This window comes from Caretta caretta, chromosome 1, assembly GCF_965140235.1.
Source record: "Caretta caretta isolate rCarCar2 chromosome 1, rCarCar1.hap1, whole genome shotgun sequence".
Classification (NCBI taxonomy): Eukaryota; Metazoa; Chordata; order Testudines; family Cheloniidae; genus Caretta; species Caretta caretta.
The window spans coordinates 214,791,662-214,808,707 of NC_134206.1; the positions used below are offsets into that span (position 1 = coordinate 214,791,662).

At 47.0% G+C, this 17,046-nt stretch overlaps 1 long non-coding RNA gene across 1 annotated transcript; it reads right to left on the reverse strand.

The window, feature by feature from the left end:
* Positions 1-5,420: 5,420 nt before the first annotated feature.
* LOC142069365 (uncharacterized) lies at positions 5,421-13,311 on the reverse strand. The gene is made up of 3 exons (XR_012665154.1): positions 13,132-13,311; positions 6,376-12,690; positions 5,421-5,789 (listed from the first exon to the last, which is right to left on the reverse strand). It is a non-coding gene; the product is annotated as an uncharacterized LOC142069365 (long non-coding RNA).
* Positions 13,312-17,046: the final 3,735 nt, after the last annotated feature.

A 17,046-nucleotide genomic window follows, 5' to 3' on the forward strand; every position in this document is an offset into this window, starting at 1 on the left:
TCATTAATGACTTTACATTCACCTGACAGCACCGTGCCTGCTCTCAGCAACTTTCTGATCACAGCAGCCTACCGGTTCCAAGTTATCTCGACATTTCTCTGTGACGTTGAGACTTTGAACTCTCCAACAACATCCTACGCTCTGTCACAACTATAGCTGCTGCTCCACACACCTGTGGCCAGTGTCTTGAGGTCTAATATTGTCTGCAACTATTCACTGCATTTCCAGCACCGTGTGCACCAATGGGAAGACACTGTTACTGAGCTCACAAGGACGGACTGCTATAGCATAAATAACACTATAGGCAGTTCTCTCATATGCGGTACACAGCAGTGGTGTTTGTGCACACTCATCCCCAAGTCAGCTGACCATTTCTTTTCTTAAACTTATGATTCAGCTCAAGTGTTAAGGGATTTTATATCCACTGAAGTTGAGGATGGCACTGCCTTTAGCCAGCCATCCTCCACGCTCACTGTGTCTGTCTATCTGCTTTTTCAGATACCATCAGCTGCCCCTTCTCAGCGCTATGCATAATAGAGTTTACACACCTGAGCTGGTGGCTGTGACACTGACAGTCTGATGTGTCAGGGTCTCCTGAAGCCCTTGATGAAAGTACCTTTGCAGGCTCAGTTTCAACACTCACTCTCCCTGATATGGAACTTCCTCTCCACTGATACCACCACTGACACCATCATTTGCTGCTGGTCACATTGCAGATTTGTTAGATGGACAGAGGCCTCATTAGGGCATAGAAGAAGGGTACCACCAAATCTGTTCCTCTCCCTCCACAGTGATGCCAAGCAGGAGGAAAAGGCACCCGCCCAGGGACTGGGATGGGGAGCTGCTTTCTCTCTATATAGATACCTATCCCTCTCTTTCTCTCCATTTCCTTTTGCTGCACCTCTCTGGAGCTCTTATTCACTGCCCTCAAAGGCTGCAGGCCCAGCAACACAGGGCTATGTGATGTAAGTGCAACTGGACTTTGTGGTGTTCCTCTTGATTGTGTAGTTCATAAACTTATAGACTCATAGATATCAAGGTCAGAAGGGACCACCATGATCATCCAGTCTGACCTCCTGCACAATGCAGGCCACAGAATCTCACCCACCCACTCCTGTAATAAACCTCTCACCTATGTCTGAGCTATTGAAGTCCTCAAATCGTGGTTTAAAGACTTCAAGTTGCAGAGAATCCTCCACCAAATGACCCGTGCCCCATGCTACAGAGGAAGGCGAAAAACCCACAGGGCCTCTGCCAATCTGCCCTGGAGGAAAATTCCTTCCCGACCCCAAGTATGGCGATTAGCTGAACCCTGAGCATATGGGGAAGATTCGCCAGCCAGACACCCAGTTATCTGGGGTCATATGTGATGTGTTGACTTAGGGAATGAAGAGGACTTCCAGCATCCCTTCCACTGCCTGACTCTTCTAGTATATGAAGTCATACATAATGTCCATCAGAAGAGAGGGAACACCCAGAAACACATGGAGATGCGAAGTCAGCTCCACAGACTGCAGCCACCCCCCTGCAACACACTAGACCACTTGTCTCAGCCACTGTAGCCAGGACAAGAGGTCAGGGAGGGCCAGAACGGGATAGCATTGCAGGGGAGTAGGAATGGGCTTAATCACTGGATTGGGGAAAAGAAAGAAAGAAAGAAAGAAAGAAAGAAAGAAAGAAAGAAAGAAAGAAAGAAAGAAAGAAAGAAAGAAAGAAAACAGGGACTAAGAGAAAATCATTTGGAAAGAAAAAGGAGGGCAGGAGAGAGAAAGAGCCATATCCTGAGATGTATGGCATGGCAGTTCCTGGGGAACTTTACAGCCCATCTGGAGACACCGAATGTATCCTAGACAATTTGACTACGAAGCATGGCCCTGCAATAACCTTCTGACTCATAGGTGCGTGCACTCCCTCTGTTTCCTCCCATCTCTCTGGAGTGACCCCTTGAGGCTTAATGGGTTTCAGGTACTGAGGCTGGATTATTCACAGAAGGACAGAATGTGAATTATATTTATTGCTTAATACAGTCTTGTGATAATCAGAAGGATAGGTTTATATTATCTCTCTATGAATGTGTGTTAGTACTGGAGTCCTTTGGTCTGTTTTCTGGAAATTAGGATAAAACACGAAGAAGAAAATCATCTCTAAGGTTTTGTCAGAAGTTATTCCAGAATAAAGAAGAGTGTGAATTTGAAGGGCAATAGCTATCCTGGAATAAGAGTCTCCTCACGGGGAGCTATTCTGGAATAGCTATTCCAGTCAGTTTCCCAGAATCCCTATATAAAAACCTAGCTCGTTCAAGGTTATTACTCTGAGCAAATTATCCATCAAGTGATGAGGATACTAAGAAGTCTGGGGCATGTCAGTGTAACAGATGGGTTAATGCCTGTGATCATGTCTCCCTCTAGCGACTGGCTGGCAGAGCTGCTGAGAGGGTGAGGGAGTTAGGAGAGAGCACACCTGGCTAGTGTCCTGTGTGTGAGGAGCCTGTGAAGGAGCTCTCTGATCATAGCAATATTCCAAGCCTTGCATTGCTAAGGGTATGTCTACACTACGAAATTAGGTTGAATTTATAGAAGTCGGTTTTGTAGAAAGCGTTTTTATACAGTCGATAGTGTGTGTCCCCACACAAATGCTCTAAGTGCATGTAGTCGGAGGAGTGTGTCCACAGGACCGAGGCAACCGTCGACTTCCGGAGCACTGCACTGTGGGTAGCTATCCCACAGTTCCCGCAGTCTCCGCCACCCATTTGAATTCTGGGTATAAATCCCAGTGCCTGATGGGGCTAAAACATTGTCGCGGGTGGTTCTGGGTACATATCGTCAGGCCCCCCCTTCCCTCCCTCCTTCCGTGAAAGCAAGGGCAGACAATTGTTTTGCGCCTTTTTTCTTGAGTTACCTGTGCAGACGCCATACCACGGCAAGCATGGAGCCCGCTCAGCTAACCGTCACTGTATGTCTCCTAGGTGCTGGCAGATGTGGTACTGCATTGCTGCACAGCAGCAGTTTATTGCCTTTTGGCAGCAGACGGTGCAGTATGACTGGTATCCGTCGTCAGCGTAGTCCTGGGTGCTCTTTTAACTGACCTCAATGAGGTCAGGGGTGCCTGGGCAAACATGGGAGTGCCTCAGCCAGGTCATTTCCCTTTTAAGTTTTGTCTCATGGCGATTGAGTCCTACCGGCAGTGTACTGTCTTTTAATCAGCAGCCAGCAGAAGACGATGGCCAGCAGTCATACAGCACCGTCTTCTGCCAAGCACCCAGAAGATGATGATGGCTAGCGGTCGTACTGCACAGTCTGCTGCCAGCAAGATGTATAAAGATAGATGAAGTGGCTCAAAACAAGAAATAGATCGGATTTGTTTTGTATTCATTTTCTCCTCCCTCCCTCCGTGAAATCAACGGCCTGCTAAACCCAGTTTTGAGTTCTATCCTTGCGGTTTTGAGTTCTATCCTTGAGGGGGCATTCAGTTTCTCGCAAAGCCACCCCCTTTGTTGATTTTAATTCCCCTGTAAGCCAACCCTGTAAGCCATGTCATCAGTCTCCCCTCCCTCCGTCAGAGCAATGGCAGACAATCATTCCGCGCCTTTTTTCTGTGCAGACGCCATACCATGGCAAGCATGGAGCCCGCTCAGATCACTTAGGCAATTAGGAGCACATTAAAAACCACACGCATTATCCAGCAGTATATGCAGCACCAGAACCTGACAAAGTGAAACTGGGCAAGTAGGCAACATCAGCACGGTGATGAGAGTGATGAGGACATGGACATAGACTTCTCTCAAAGCACGGGCCCTGGCCATGTGTCCATCATGGTGCTAATGGGGCAGGTTAATGTGCTGGAACACCAATTCTGGGCTCGGGAAACAAGCACAGACTGGTGGGACCGCATAGTGTTGCTGGTCTGGGACAATTCCCAGTGGCTGCGAAACTTTCGCATGCGTAAGGGCACTTTCATGGAACTTTGTGACTTGCTTTCCCCTGCCCTGAGGCACAAGAATACCAAGATGGGAGCAGTCCTCACAGTTGAGAAGCGAGTGGCAATAGCCCTGTGGAAGCTTGCAACTCCAGACAGCTACCGGTCAGTCGGGAATCAATTTGGAGTGGGCAAATCTACTGTGGGAGCTGCCATGATGCAAGTAGCCAACGCAATCAAAGATCTGCTGATATCAAGGTTAGTGACCCTGGGAAATGTGCGGGTCATAATGGATGGCTTTGCTGCAATGGGATTCCCGAACTGTGGTGGGGCCATAGATGGAACCCATATCTTGGCACCGGAGCACCAAGCCGGCGAGTACAAAAACCGCAAGGGGTACTTTTCAAAAGTGCTGCAAGCACTGGTGGATCACAAGGGACGTTTCACCAACATCAATGTGGGATGGCCGGGAAAGGTACATGATGCTCGCATCTTCAGGAACTCTGGTCTGTTTCAAAAGCTGCAGGAAGGGACTTTATTCCCAGACCAGAAAATAACTGTTGGGGATGTTGAAATGCCTATAGTTTTCCTTGGGGACCCAGCCTACCCCTTAATGCCATGGCTCATGAAGCCGTACACAGGCAGCCTGGACAGTAGTCAGGAGCTGTTCAACTACAGGCTGAGCAAGTGCAGAATGACGATAGAATGTGCATTTGGACATTTAAAAGCGTGCTGGCGCAGTTTACTGACTCGGTTAGACCTCAGCCCATCCAATATTCCCACTGTTATTACTGCTTGCTGTGCACTCCACAATATCTGTGAGAGTAAGAGGGAGACGTTTATGGTGGGGTGGGAGGTTGAGGCAAATCGCCTGGCTTCTGGTTACACACAGCCAGACACCAGGGCGGTTCGAAGAGCACAGGAGGGCGCGGTGCTCATCAGAGAAGCTTTGAAAACCAGTTTCATGACTGGACAGACTATGTCATGAAAGTTCTGTTTGTTTCTCCTTGATGAAACCCCCCAGCCCTTGGTTCACTCTACTTCCCTGTAAGCTAACCACCCTCCCCTCCTCCCTTTGATCACCGCTTGCAGAGGCAATAATGTAATTGTTGCTTCACATTCATGCATTCTTTATTACTTCATAACACAAATAGGGGGATAACTACTAAGGTAGCCCAGGAGGGGTGGCGGAGGAGGGAAGAACAAGGTGACACAACACTTCAAAAATTTAAAACTTTAAAACTTATTGAATGCCAGCCTTCTGTTGCTTATGCAATCCTCTGGTGTGGAGTGGCTGGGTGGCCGGAGGCCCCCCCACCATATTCTTGGGCATCTGGGTGAGGAGACTATGGAACTTGGGGAGGAGGGCAGTTGGTTACACAGGGTCTGTAGAGGCAGTCTGTGCTCCTGCTTCCTTTCCTGCAGCTCAACCATATGCTGGAGCATATTAGTTTGATCCTCCAGCAGCCTCAGCATTGAGTCATGCCTCCTCTCATCATGCTGCCACCACCTTTCAGCTTCAACTCTCCCTTCAGCCCGCCACTTACTCTCTTCAGCCCGCCACCTCTCCTCCCGGTCATTTTGTGCTTTCCTGCCAGGTCAGGCTTGACAAAGCCCTGGCTGGGATGATTTAGCTGGGGCTTGGTCCTGCTTTGAGCAGGGGGTTGGACTAGATGACCTCTTGAGGTCCCTTCCAACCCTGATATTCTATGATTCTATGATTGTCTGCCTCCACGCATTCGTCTGTGCTCTGTCAGTGTGGGAGGACAGCATGAGCTCAGAAAACATTTAATCGAGAGTGCGTTTTTTTCGCCTTCTGATCTTCGCTAGCCTCTGGGAAGGAGAAGATCCCGTGATCCTTGAAACACATGCAGCTGGTGGAGAAAAAAAAAGGGATAGTGGTATTTTAAAAGACACATTTTAGAGAACAATGGGTACACTCTTTCATGGTATACCTTGCTGTTAACATTACATACATAGCACATGTGCTTTCGTTCCAAAGTCGCATTTTGCCTCCCCCCAGCACATGGCTAGCACCTACCCCCTCCCACCTCCCCATGGCTAACAGCGGGAAACATTTCTGTTCAGCCACAGGCAAACAGCCCAGCAGAAATGGGCACCTCTGAATGTCCCCTTAAGAAAAGCACCCTATTTCAACCAGGTGACCATGAATGATATCACTCTCCAGAGGATAACACAGAGAGATAAAGAACAGATGTTGTTTGAATGCCAGAAAACATACACTGCAATGCTTTGTTCTACAATGATTCCCAAGTACGTGCTACTGGCCTGGAGTGGTAAAGTGTCCTACCATGGTGGATGGAATAAGGCTGCCCTCCCCAGAAACCTTTTGCAAAGGCTTTGGGAGTACATCCAGGAGAGCCGCGAATGCCAGGGCAAATTAATCATTAAACATGCTTGCTTTTAAACCACGTATAGTATTTTAAAAGGTACACTCACCAGAGGTCCCTTCTCCGCCTGGTGGGACTGGGAGGCAGCCTTGGGTGGGTTCGGGGGGTACTGGCTCCAGGTCCAGGGTGAGAAACAGTTCCTGGCTGTCAGGAAAACCAGTTTCTCCGCTTGCTTGCTGTGAGCTATCTACAACCTCCTCATCATCATCTTCCTCGTCCCCAAAACCTGCTTCCGTGTTGCCTCCTTCTCCATTGAGGAGTCAAACAACACGGCTGGGGTAGTGGTGGCTGAACCCCCTAAAATGGCATGCAGCTCATTATAGAAGCGGCATGTTTGGGCTCTGACCCGGAGTGGCCGTTCGCCTCTCTTGTTTTCTGGTAGGCTTGCCTCAGCTCCTTAAGTTTCACGTGGCACTGCTTCGGGTCCCTGTTATGGACTCTGTCCTTCATGCCCTGGGAGATTTTGACAAATGTTTTGGCATTTTGAAAACTGGAACGTAGTTCTGATAGCACGGATTCCTCTCCCCATAGAGCGATCAGATCCCGTACCTCCTGTTCAGTCCATGCTGGAGCTCTTTTCCAATTCTGGGACTCCATCATGGTCACCTCTGCTGATGAGCTCTGGACGGTCACCTGCAGATTGCCACGCTGGCCAAACAGGAAATTGAAATTCCAAAGTTCGCGGGCCTTCTCCTGTCTACCTGGACAGTGCACCTGAGTTGAGAGTAATGTCCAGAGCGGTCACAATGGAGCACTCTGGGATAGCTCCCGGAGGCCAATACCGTCTAATTGTGTCCACAGTATCCCAAATTCGACCCAGGAAGGCCGATTTCAGTGCTAATCCCCTTGTCGGGGGTGGAGTAAGAAAATCGATTTTAAGAGCCCTTTAAGTCAAAAAAAAGGGCTTCGTCGTGTGGACGGGTGCAGGATTAAATCGATTTAACGCTGCTAAATTCGACCTCAACTCGTAGTGTAGACCAGGGCTAAATGAAGGTGACTCTGTGGACTGTCTAACCTCATTCCACACCCTATCACAACAGTAGCTGCTGCTCCACACACCTGTGGCCTAGGCTCTCTCTGCATGAGGGCAATTTGCAGAGGTGTTTTGCTCACTGATGCAATGACACTGATGCACATCCCTAATACAGAGTGCTGCGCTGATGCAAAACAAGGGTTACAGTGGTAAATCTTACTGTAATATGTTTAATTTGGTTACTCCCGTATGTACTTCCTTAACGTAAGCAGGGCCTGAGATGTGAAATGTTGCTTGGTCCAGTTCTTAATTCGTAGAGCTAACTGCTGTGATGAACATAATTTGTTGTGGTTGTGCAACATGAAATGAGAAATAGTTCTTCCATCTTGGTTTAACCTAGAAATGGGACCAATCCTGCAGAGTTTGGATCTACATTTGGATCGGAACTTCTCGAAACTTCCATTGTGTTCAGATTCAGTGATGGAGTTTGGGTCTTTCAAAGAGGCAGACCTGACATACGAAGGTGGGGGGATTTGCTACTCGTGCTGATTTGAGTCTCGGCTAGTGGTTGGAGCCCATCTCTAGCGCATTATGCCATTTGCAGCAGGAGTCTTCCTCCCCCCAGATAACTGTCCTGCTCCCTGAGGAGTGGCGGTGTGAACAAAGAAATAAGGGAGAGATACTGAGGGAGGAACATAAGAACATAAGAATGGCCTTACTGGGTCAAACCAAAGGTTCATCTAGCCCACTATCCAGTCTTCCGACAGTGGCCACTGCCAGGTGCCCCAGAGGGAATGAACAGAACAGGTAATCATCAAGTGATCCATCCCCTGTTGCTCATTCCCAACTTCTGGCAAACAGACGCTAGGTACACCATTCCTGCCCATTCTGGCTAATAGCCATTGATGGACCTATCCTCCATGAATTTATCTAGCTCTTTTTTGAACCCTTTTATGGTCTTGGCCTTCACAACATCCTCTGGCAAGTAGTTCCACAGGTTGACTGTGCATTGTGTGAAGACATACTTCCTTTTATTTGTTTTAAACCTGCTGCCCATTCATTTCATTTGGTGACCTCTAGTTCTTGTGTTATGAGAAGGAGTAAACAACACTTCCTGATTTACTTTCTCTACACCAGTCATGATTTTATAGACCTCAATCATATCTCCCCTTAGCCATCTCTTTTCCAAGCTGAAAACTCCCAGTCTAATTAATCTCTCTTCATACAGAAGCTGTTCCATACCGCTAATAATTTTTGTTGCTCTTTTCTGAACCTTTTCCAATTCCAATATATCTTTTTTGAGATGGGGTGACAACATGTGCACACAGTATGCAAGATGTGGGCGTACCATGGATTTATATAGAGGCAACATGATATTTTCTGTCTATTATCTATCCCTTTCTTAATCATTCCCAGCATTCTGTTCACTTTTTTGACTGCCGCTGCACATTGAGTGGATGTTTTCAGAGAACTACCCACAGTGACTCCAAGATCTCTTTCGTGAGTGGTAACAGCTATTTTACACTCCATCATTTTATATGTCTAGTTGGGATTATGGTTTCCAGTGTGCATTACTTTTCATTTATCAACATTACATTTCATCTGCCATTTGGTTGCCCAGTCATCCAGTTTTGAGAAATCCTTTTGTAACTCTTTGCAGTCTGCCTGGTCTTAACTATCTTTAAAGTAATTTTGTATCATCAGCAAATTTTGCCACCTCACTGTTTATCCCTTTTTCCAGATCATTTATGAATATGTAGAATAGGATTTGTCCCAGAACAGACCCCTGGGGGACACCACTATTTACCTCTCTGCATTCTGAAAACTGTCCTACCCTTTGTTTCCTATCTTTTAACCAGTTACCAATCCATGAGAGCACCTTCCCTCTTATCCCGTGGCAGCTTACTTTGAATAAGAGCATTTGATGAGGGACCTTGTCAAAGGCTTTCTGAAATTCTAAGTACCCTATATCCACTGGGTACCCTTGGTCCACATGCTTGTTGACCCCCTGAAAGAATTCTAGTAGATTGGTGAAGCATGATTTACCTTTACTAAAACCATGTTGTTCCTTAACAAATTATGTTCATCTCTATGTCTGACAATATTGTTCTTTATTATAGTTTCAACCAGTTTGCCCGGTTATTGAAGTCAGGCTTACAGGCTGGTAATTGCTGGGATCACCTCTGGAGCCCTTTTTAAAAATTGGTGTCATATTAGCTATCTTCCAGTCATCTGGTGCAGAAGCTGATTTAAACAATAGATTACAGACTACAGTAATAGTTCTGCAATTTTACATTTGAGCTTCTCAGAACTCTTGGGTGAATACCAGCTGGTCCTGCTGACTTATTGCTGTTTAATTTATCAATTTGTTCCAAAACCTCCTCTAATGATACCTCAGTCTGGGACAGTTCCTCAGATCTTTAACCTAAAAAGAATGGCTCAGGTTTGGGAATCTCTCTCACATCCTCAGCCATGAAGACTGATGCAAAGAATTAATTTTGTTTCTCCGCAAAGGCCTTCTCATCCTTGAGTGTTCCTTTAGCACCTCAATCGTCCAGTGGCCCCACTGGTTGTTTAGCAGGCTTCCTGCTTCTGATGTACTTCAAAAAAAAATTGCTATTACTTTTTGAGTCTTTGGCTAACTGTTCTTCACATTCTTTTTTGGCCTTCCTACTTGTATTTTTACACTTCAGTTGCCAGTGTTTATGCTTCTTTCTATTTTCCTCACTAGAATTTAACTTCCACTTTTAAAGGATACCTTTTTGCCTCTCACTGCTTCTTTCACTTTGTTGTTTAGCCACGGTGGCACTTTTTTGGTTCCCTTACTATGTTTTTTTTAATTTGGGGTACACATTTAAGTTGAGCCTCTATTTTGGTGTCTTTAAAAAGTTTCCAAGCAGCTTCCAGAGATTTCACTTTTGGCGCTGTGCCTTTTAATTCCTGTTTAATTAACCTCCTCAATTAACTACATTTTTGTGTAGTTCCCCTTTCTGACATTAAATGATACAGTGTTGGGCCGCTGTGGTGTTTTTCCTGCCACAGGGATATTAAATTTAATTCTATTATGGTCACTATTACAAAGCGGTCCAGCAATATTCACCTCTTGGACTAGATTCTGTGCTCCACTTAGGACTCAATCAAGAATTGCCTCCCCTCTGGTGGGTTCCAGGACCAGCTGCTCCAAGAAGCAGTCATTTAAGGTGTCAAGAAACTTTATCTCTGCATCCCGTCCTGAGGTGACATGTACCCAGTCAATATGGGATAATTGAAATCCTCCATTATTATTGAGTTTTTTATTCAATCTATTTTTATTCAAACTATCACCATCCTGGTCAGGTGGTCAGTAATATATCCCAGCCGCTATATTCTTATTATTAGAGCAGAGAATTTCTATCCATAGAGATTCTATGGTACAGTTTGATTCATTTACGATTTTTACTTCATTTGATTCTACACTTTCTTTCACCTATAGTGCCACTCCGCCATCAGCAGGACCTGTTCTGTCCTTCCAATATACTTTGTACCCTGGTATTACTGTATCACATTGATTATCCTCTTTCCACCAAGTTTCTGTGATGCCTGTTGTATCAATATGCTCATTTCATAAGAGGCACTCTAGTTCACCCATTTTATTATTTAGACTTCTAGCATTGGTATATAAGCACTTTAAAAACTTGTCTCCTTTTAGCTGTCTGCTATTACATGATGTGATTGAATGGGACTCCTTTTTATTTGACTGTTTCTGATCAGACCCTGCCTGTATTTTATCATTTTCCATCCTCCCTACACCATCATCTCATCAACACATTGAGACTCTGCAGTTCTGCCTGTCTAACTGGCCCTGCGTGTGGAACGGGAGCATCTCAGAGAATGCCACCATGGAGGTCCTGGGCTTCAATCTCTTACCTAGCAGCCTAAATTTTGGCCTCCAGGACCTCTCTCCTATCCTTCCCTATATTCTTGGTACCTACGTGGACCACGACCACCGGCTCCTCCCGAGCACTGCACATAAATCTATCTAGATGTCTCTAGAGATCCTCAAACTTCGCACCAGGCAGGAAGTCACCATGCGGTTCTTCTGGTCATCGCAAACCCAGTTATCTATGTTTCTAGTGATCAAATCATCCATTAGTAATACCTGTCTCTTCCTAATAACTGGAGTTCCCTCCCCCGGAATGGTATCCTCAGTGGAAAAGGACACCACAACATCATCTGGAAGAAGGGTCCCTACTATGGGACTTTCATCCTCCTCAACAGCACAGAGGCTGTCAGACCGGGGATGGGACTGTTCTACTGTGTCCTGGAAAGTCTCATCTATGTACCCCTCTGTCTCCTTCAGCTCCTCCAGTTCAGCCACTCTGGTCTCCAAAGCCCATACACGGTGTCTGAGGGCCAGGAGCGCCTGGCACCGAATGCACGCATACCTCTCGATTGTGTAGTTATCTGGGGGGTCACATGTGTTTGACTGCATATCTGAGTTAATATCAGCATGATCCCCACTGCCGGACAGTCACAGTAGATGAAATAATATGCTGTGTTTTTCAGGAGGCAGGGGATGCCCCAGAATACCCCGGCGATGAGAAGGAGTGGGTATGGGATCAGATACGAGGGAATGGGAGAGGCACTCAGCTCCAGAGACAGCAGCCATCCCCCTACAACACACCAGGGCACTTGTCGCAGCCACTGCAGCCAAGAGAGAAGGTCAAATAGGGCCACCGTGTGATTGCAGGGGAGTGGAATAGGCTCAGTGACTCGATAGGGGAATAAATCTGAAGGAATAAAGAAAAAGAGGAAGGAAAATAACAGAGAGCACTGAGACAGAGAGAAGGGAGAGAAAGTCATTGGGAAAGGAAAAAGAGGGAAATGGAGAGAAACCCCAGAACCTTGAAACCAACTGTGTGAATGAGCCAGTGCTTTGATATGGCAGTTCTTGGGGTTCTCAACAGACCTTCTGGAGACAACCCAGATATTCCGGTCACTTCATCTGGGAACCACGGCTTCGCAATAGCCTTCTGACTCCTAGGCACACACATGTGCTCTATCTCCACCCCACTCTGCCTCTCTGGGTTTTTGGTGGTTGTCTCAGGGCTCTGTGTCACTGTGCAGTGCTGCAGGCACAGTAATACACAGCAGAGTCAGACTGTGAAAGGCTTTTCCATGTAAGGTCCCATTTTTTGTTGCTTCTCAAGGCTGTCATAGGTTTGGCTGTGAAATTGGTTCCTGGTCCATCTTCTAGAGAGTAGAAGAGCCCCTCCAGCTCTCTTCCACCCTGCTGCCGGTACCAGTACATGTACTGGCAGCTGGTTTGTTTCAAGGTACACTGCAGGGTTGAGGATTCTCCTAAGCCCCCCACGAAGAAGGGCAGCTGCTCCACGTAGGCTGAGCCCACACCTGGAAAAAATGTGAATTGTTTTTTTACAGAACACAAGGGGACAAGTGAGGGGTGGAGGAAGAGAGAGAAAAAACTTGAGATGCAGTAAAAGACACAAAATGGACAAGACAGTCACTTTGCCTGTGCAAATAAACAGGGGCCTTTGTGTGTTATTCTTGGCTGAGATTTCCCTATCCTGTGGAGAGAATTGACAGGATAAGTACTAGGAGTCTCCCATCTGGGATTCACTCTGGGATGGGACAGTCTCAGGTGGGTGTATTTTTACCCACAAGTCCCTGCTTCTTGGTGATTCTCTTGGTTCCTCCAAGGGTCTTGAAGCGGATCAGACAATGTCTAGAGATCCCCTAATACCTCAATCTCAGTCATAAGAATGTGTCCCCTCAACTTGGGACTCTGGCCCTCCCTGCCCCACCCCCATCCTCATGGTTACTCAGATGTACCTGGGACCCAAAGGAGCAGTGCTGAGAGCAGATGTCTCCACATGATGGAAACTTTCCCCTGCTCTGTCTCCTCCACACTGTAGGCTTCCTCCTGTCTGTGCCTCGAGGGGAGCGAGAGGGGAAGGGTAACTACACTCCGCAGTGGGAGGAGAAACACTGTGGTGTCACTTTAGAGGAGAGACTTACTTCTGCCTCTGTCATCCTCTCCTTTGCCTCCTGGACTGCCAGTTTCATGAACGCTTTGGAGATTGTTTTCTGGTTCCCTTCTCCTGGGTGATGCCTTCCTCTCACTAACATGGGAATAAGAATTTATCCTGAGGAATAGTAATGGGGAAGACAGCAGCTGAGGGGAGGACACGTGTGCCGTGTTGCAGGCACCAGATTCTAAGTCTGGACAGCGGCTCCTGACACTCAACTAGAGGCACCCTGGTCTAGGGTTCAGGGTCTAGGGGATAACTGACACTGGATTATTTACAGAATGGCTGAATATGGGTTACATGTATTGCTTAATACAGTTTTCTCATATTCAGAAGGACAGTGTTATGCTATCTCTCTGTGAATGTGTACTAATGCCAGAGTTTGTCTGTCTGCCTGTTTTATGGAAAGTAGAAAATAGAAAGCAGAAGAAACATCATCTCTAAGGGTTTGTCTGAAGTTATTCCACAATAAAGTAAGGTCTGAATTTGAAGCAGAACAGCAGTTCCAGAATAAGAGTGTCTACACGGCAAGCTATTGCAGAAGAATTATTCTGCTCAATTTCTGAGTATCCTTAAATAAAAACCTAGCTGGTTCAAGGTTATTGCTCTGAGCAAATTATCCATCAAGTGATGAGGATACTAAGAAGTCTGCGGCATGTCAGCATAACAGTCCGGTTAGTGCTTGTGATCATGGCTCCCTCTAGCGATTGGCTGGCAGAGCTGATGAGAGGGTGAGGGAGACAGGGGAGAGCACTTCTGACTAGTATGTGCCTGTGAGGGAGCTCTCTGATCACAGCAACATTCCAAGCTCTGCACTGCTAAGTGAAGTTTACTCTCTATGAACTTTCCAACCACAACCCACTCCCTGCCATGACCACAGCTGCTGAGCCACACCTGTGGCCTAAGCTCTCCCAGCATGAGAGTAATTTGCAGTGGTGTTGCTACACTGATATAGTGACACACACCCCGAATACAAAAGTGCTGTACTGATGCAAATCAGGGCTTATAGTGGTGAATCTTACTCTGGTATGTTCAGTGTGGCTACTCCATGGTGAACTTCCTTAATGTAGGCTGGGCACGAGATGTGCAATGTTGCAAGTCATCAAAGTGTCTCAATATCACGCTCTGCCTCTGGGGTTTTGCTGGCTGTCTCAGGGCTCTGTGTCACTGTGCAGTGCTGTAGGTGCAGTAATACACAGCTGAGTCAGACTGTGAAAGGTTTGTCCATTTTAGGTCCTATTTTTTGCTCCTCCTCAGGGCTGTCCTGGGCTCAGCTGTGAAGTTCACCAAATGGTCTTCATAAGAATAGAAGAGCCACTCCAGCTCCCTGCCTCCCTGTTGCCAATACCAGTATATCTTGTCAGAGTTGGATTGTTGCAGTGTACATTGCAGGGTTGGGGTGTTTCCTGAGTACCCTGTGAGGAAAGAGGGCTGCTCCACATAGGCTGAGCTCACAGCTGGAAGGAAATGGGAAACAACATCAGGAAAATGAGAGGACAGAGGTAGAGATATAGGGAGTGAGAAAAGAAGGAGACACAAAGTCAGAAGCAAATAAAATGTGAAAGGAAAGGAAAAGAGTTGCCTTCTCTCAGCAAACCATTTGATCTCTCCTGAATGAGTCCTGTCTGTGAGCTGAGTTGAGTCTGCCATGCACTAAACTAGTGGGAGCTGCACTAAGCATGTCCTGTCTGGGAATCACTCTCCACAGGTCTCACAGTCTACGGAGAGATGATTTTTTCCCCAAATTATCCTGTTCTGTGATGATTGTCTCCCAAGATTTCAAAGTAGATGAGACATGAGTTCCAGACATCCCCTTCCTCTCAGTCTCAGAGATGAGTGAGTCTCCTGGACAAGGGACTCTGCACCTGCTTTTCCCGTCCCAGGTCTTTGCATCGCTAGGCTGGTACCTGGGTCCCAGATGATCAGCACAGGGAAGAGGAGATGTCTCCACATCCCAGAAGTAGTTTCCACCAGTTCTATTTCCTCCATGCTATGAGTTGCCATCTGTCTGTGCTTTAGGGGGAGTGCAGGAGATGGGCTTATACATTCCACAAGGAGAGGAGCTGCAAACCCTGGAGCCCCCGACTTGCGATTCCATTTGTGAGTTTCTGTCTGTATGTTTCTGGTTTTCTCTCTTTATGGGACTCTGTGTCTCTGCTGTCAATCAGGAGTAGCTCTACTGAGGTCAGTTCCAGATGTGTACAGCCAGTGCAAGTGAAAGCAGAGCCATGTACAATGTGTCTCTGTTTCTAGATCTGTCTGTGTCCATCCCCTGGTCTGCATCAGAAAAAAAAAATCATCTAAGAGAGTGATTCATTGTAGTGTGTTCAGAAAACCACACAGGGATATGACCAAAGCCCCACGTGGCCTCCAGAGTGAAAGTATTGGCAACTGTGGAATGCAGGAGAGGAAATTAGAAGAAATGGGAGAGAGGGAGGGAGGGAGACAGGCTATGGGTGATACAGGACATGATGATTAGGGAGCTGGAGCAAATGATTTATGAGGAGAGGCTGAGGGAACTGGGATTATTTAGCCTGCAGAAGAGAAGAAGGAGGGGGGATTGGATAGCTGCTTTCAACTACGAGAAAGGGGGTTCCAAAGAAGATGGATCTGGACTGTTCTCAGCGGTAGCAGATGACAGAACAAGGAGTAATGGTCCCAAGTTGCAGTGGGGGAGGTTTAGGTTGGATATTAGGAAAAACGTTTTCACTAGGAGGGGGTGAAGCAGTGAAATGGGTAACCTAGGGAGGTGGTGGAATCTCCTTCCTAAGAGGTTTTTAGTTGGGGATTGGTCCTGCTTTGAGCAGGGGGTTGGACTAGATGACCTCCTGAGGTTCCTTCCAACCCTGATAATCTATGATTCTATGTATCTATAGTGCAGATGTTGCCTGGGACAGGCTGAGAAAGGAAGAAGAGAGCACGATGTTCAGAGGACAGGGGGATGGGGTGAGTAGCACGTGAGGTGGCTGATGCTGACATTTATGAGCACGTCATGTTTATTACAGTAGAAATATCAAGTCTTTCCCCAGATTTTACATCAGGCCCTTTTCCTTTCCCAGGTAGCTGTTTTTGGGGAAGCTAATTATTTTGCCTGGGCTCAGAGTGCCCACGGCTTAATTTGCAATGAAAGAGGTGCCAGAGATCAAGCAATTAGGTGGTGGGGCTCAAGCAATTTTTTTACTTTCATAACAGACTTGGCAAGCCCAGAGGTGCCGGAGCTATGAACTGCCAAGCCTAGAGGTGCTGGGGCTCAGCCCTGGCAAGCCCCAGCACAAATTAAGCACTGAGGCTGCCAGTCTGTTGGTAAGAGCAGTGCTGGACCAGGAGAAATGGCAGCAGGGGGGAAGGGAGGGTTAGTTGCTATATGCACTCTGCTCTCTCACTGTGCCCTGTGCTGCAGGTGCAGTAGATGGCCTGGGACTGAATCACATTCTTCATCTCCAACCTGAGGTTTGTGCCACTGACCCCCTCAGACATGTAGGATGTTCCCACCCAAGGTATTTTGTCCGAGTCACCCTTGGTTCCTGATTGCACCAGGAAGTGCAGATGGCCTTGGACATCCTGCAGGTACCAGCTCATCCAGGGGTCAGTCATGTCCTTCAAGGTGCAGGTCACTGACTGTGACCCTCCCAGCCTTACCATGAAATATGGAGGTGACTACTTCACAAATCTGCCCCCTGTACCTGAAAAACAAAGGGGGATGCCCCATGAGGTGATG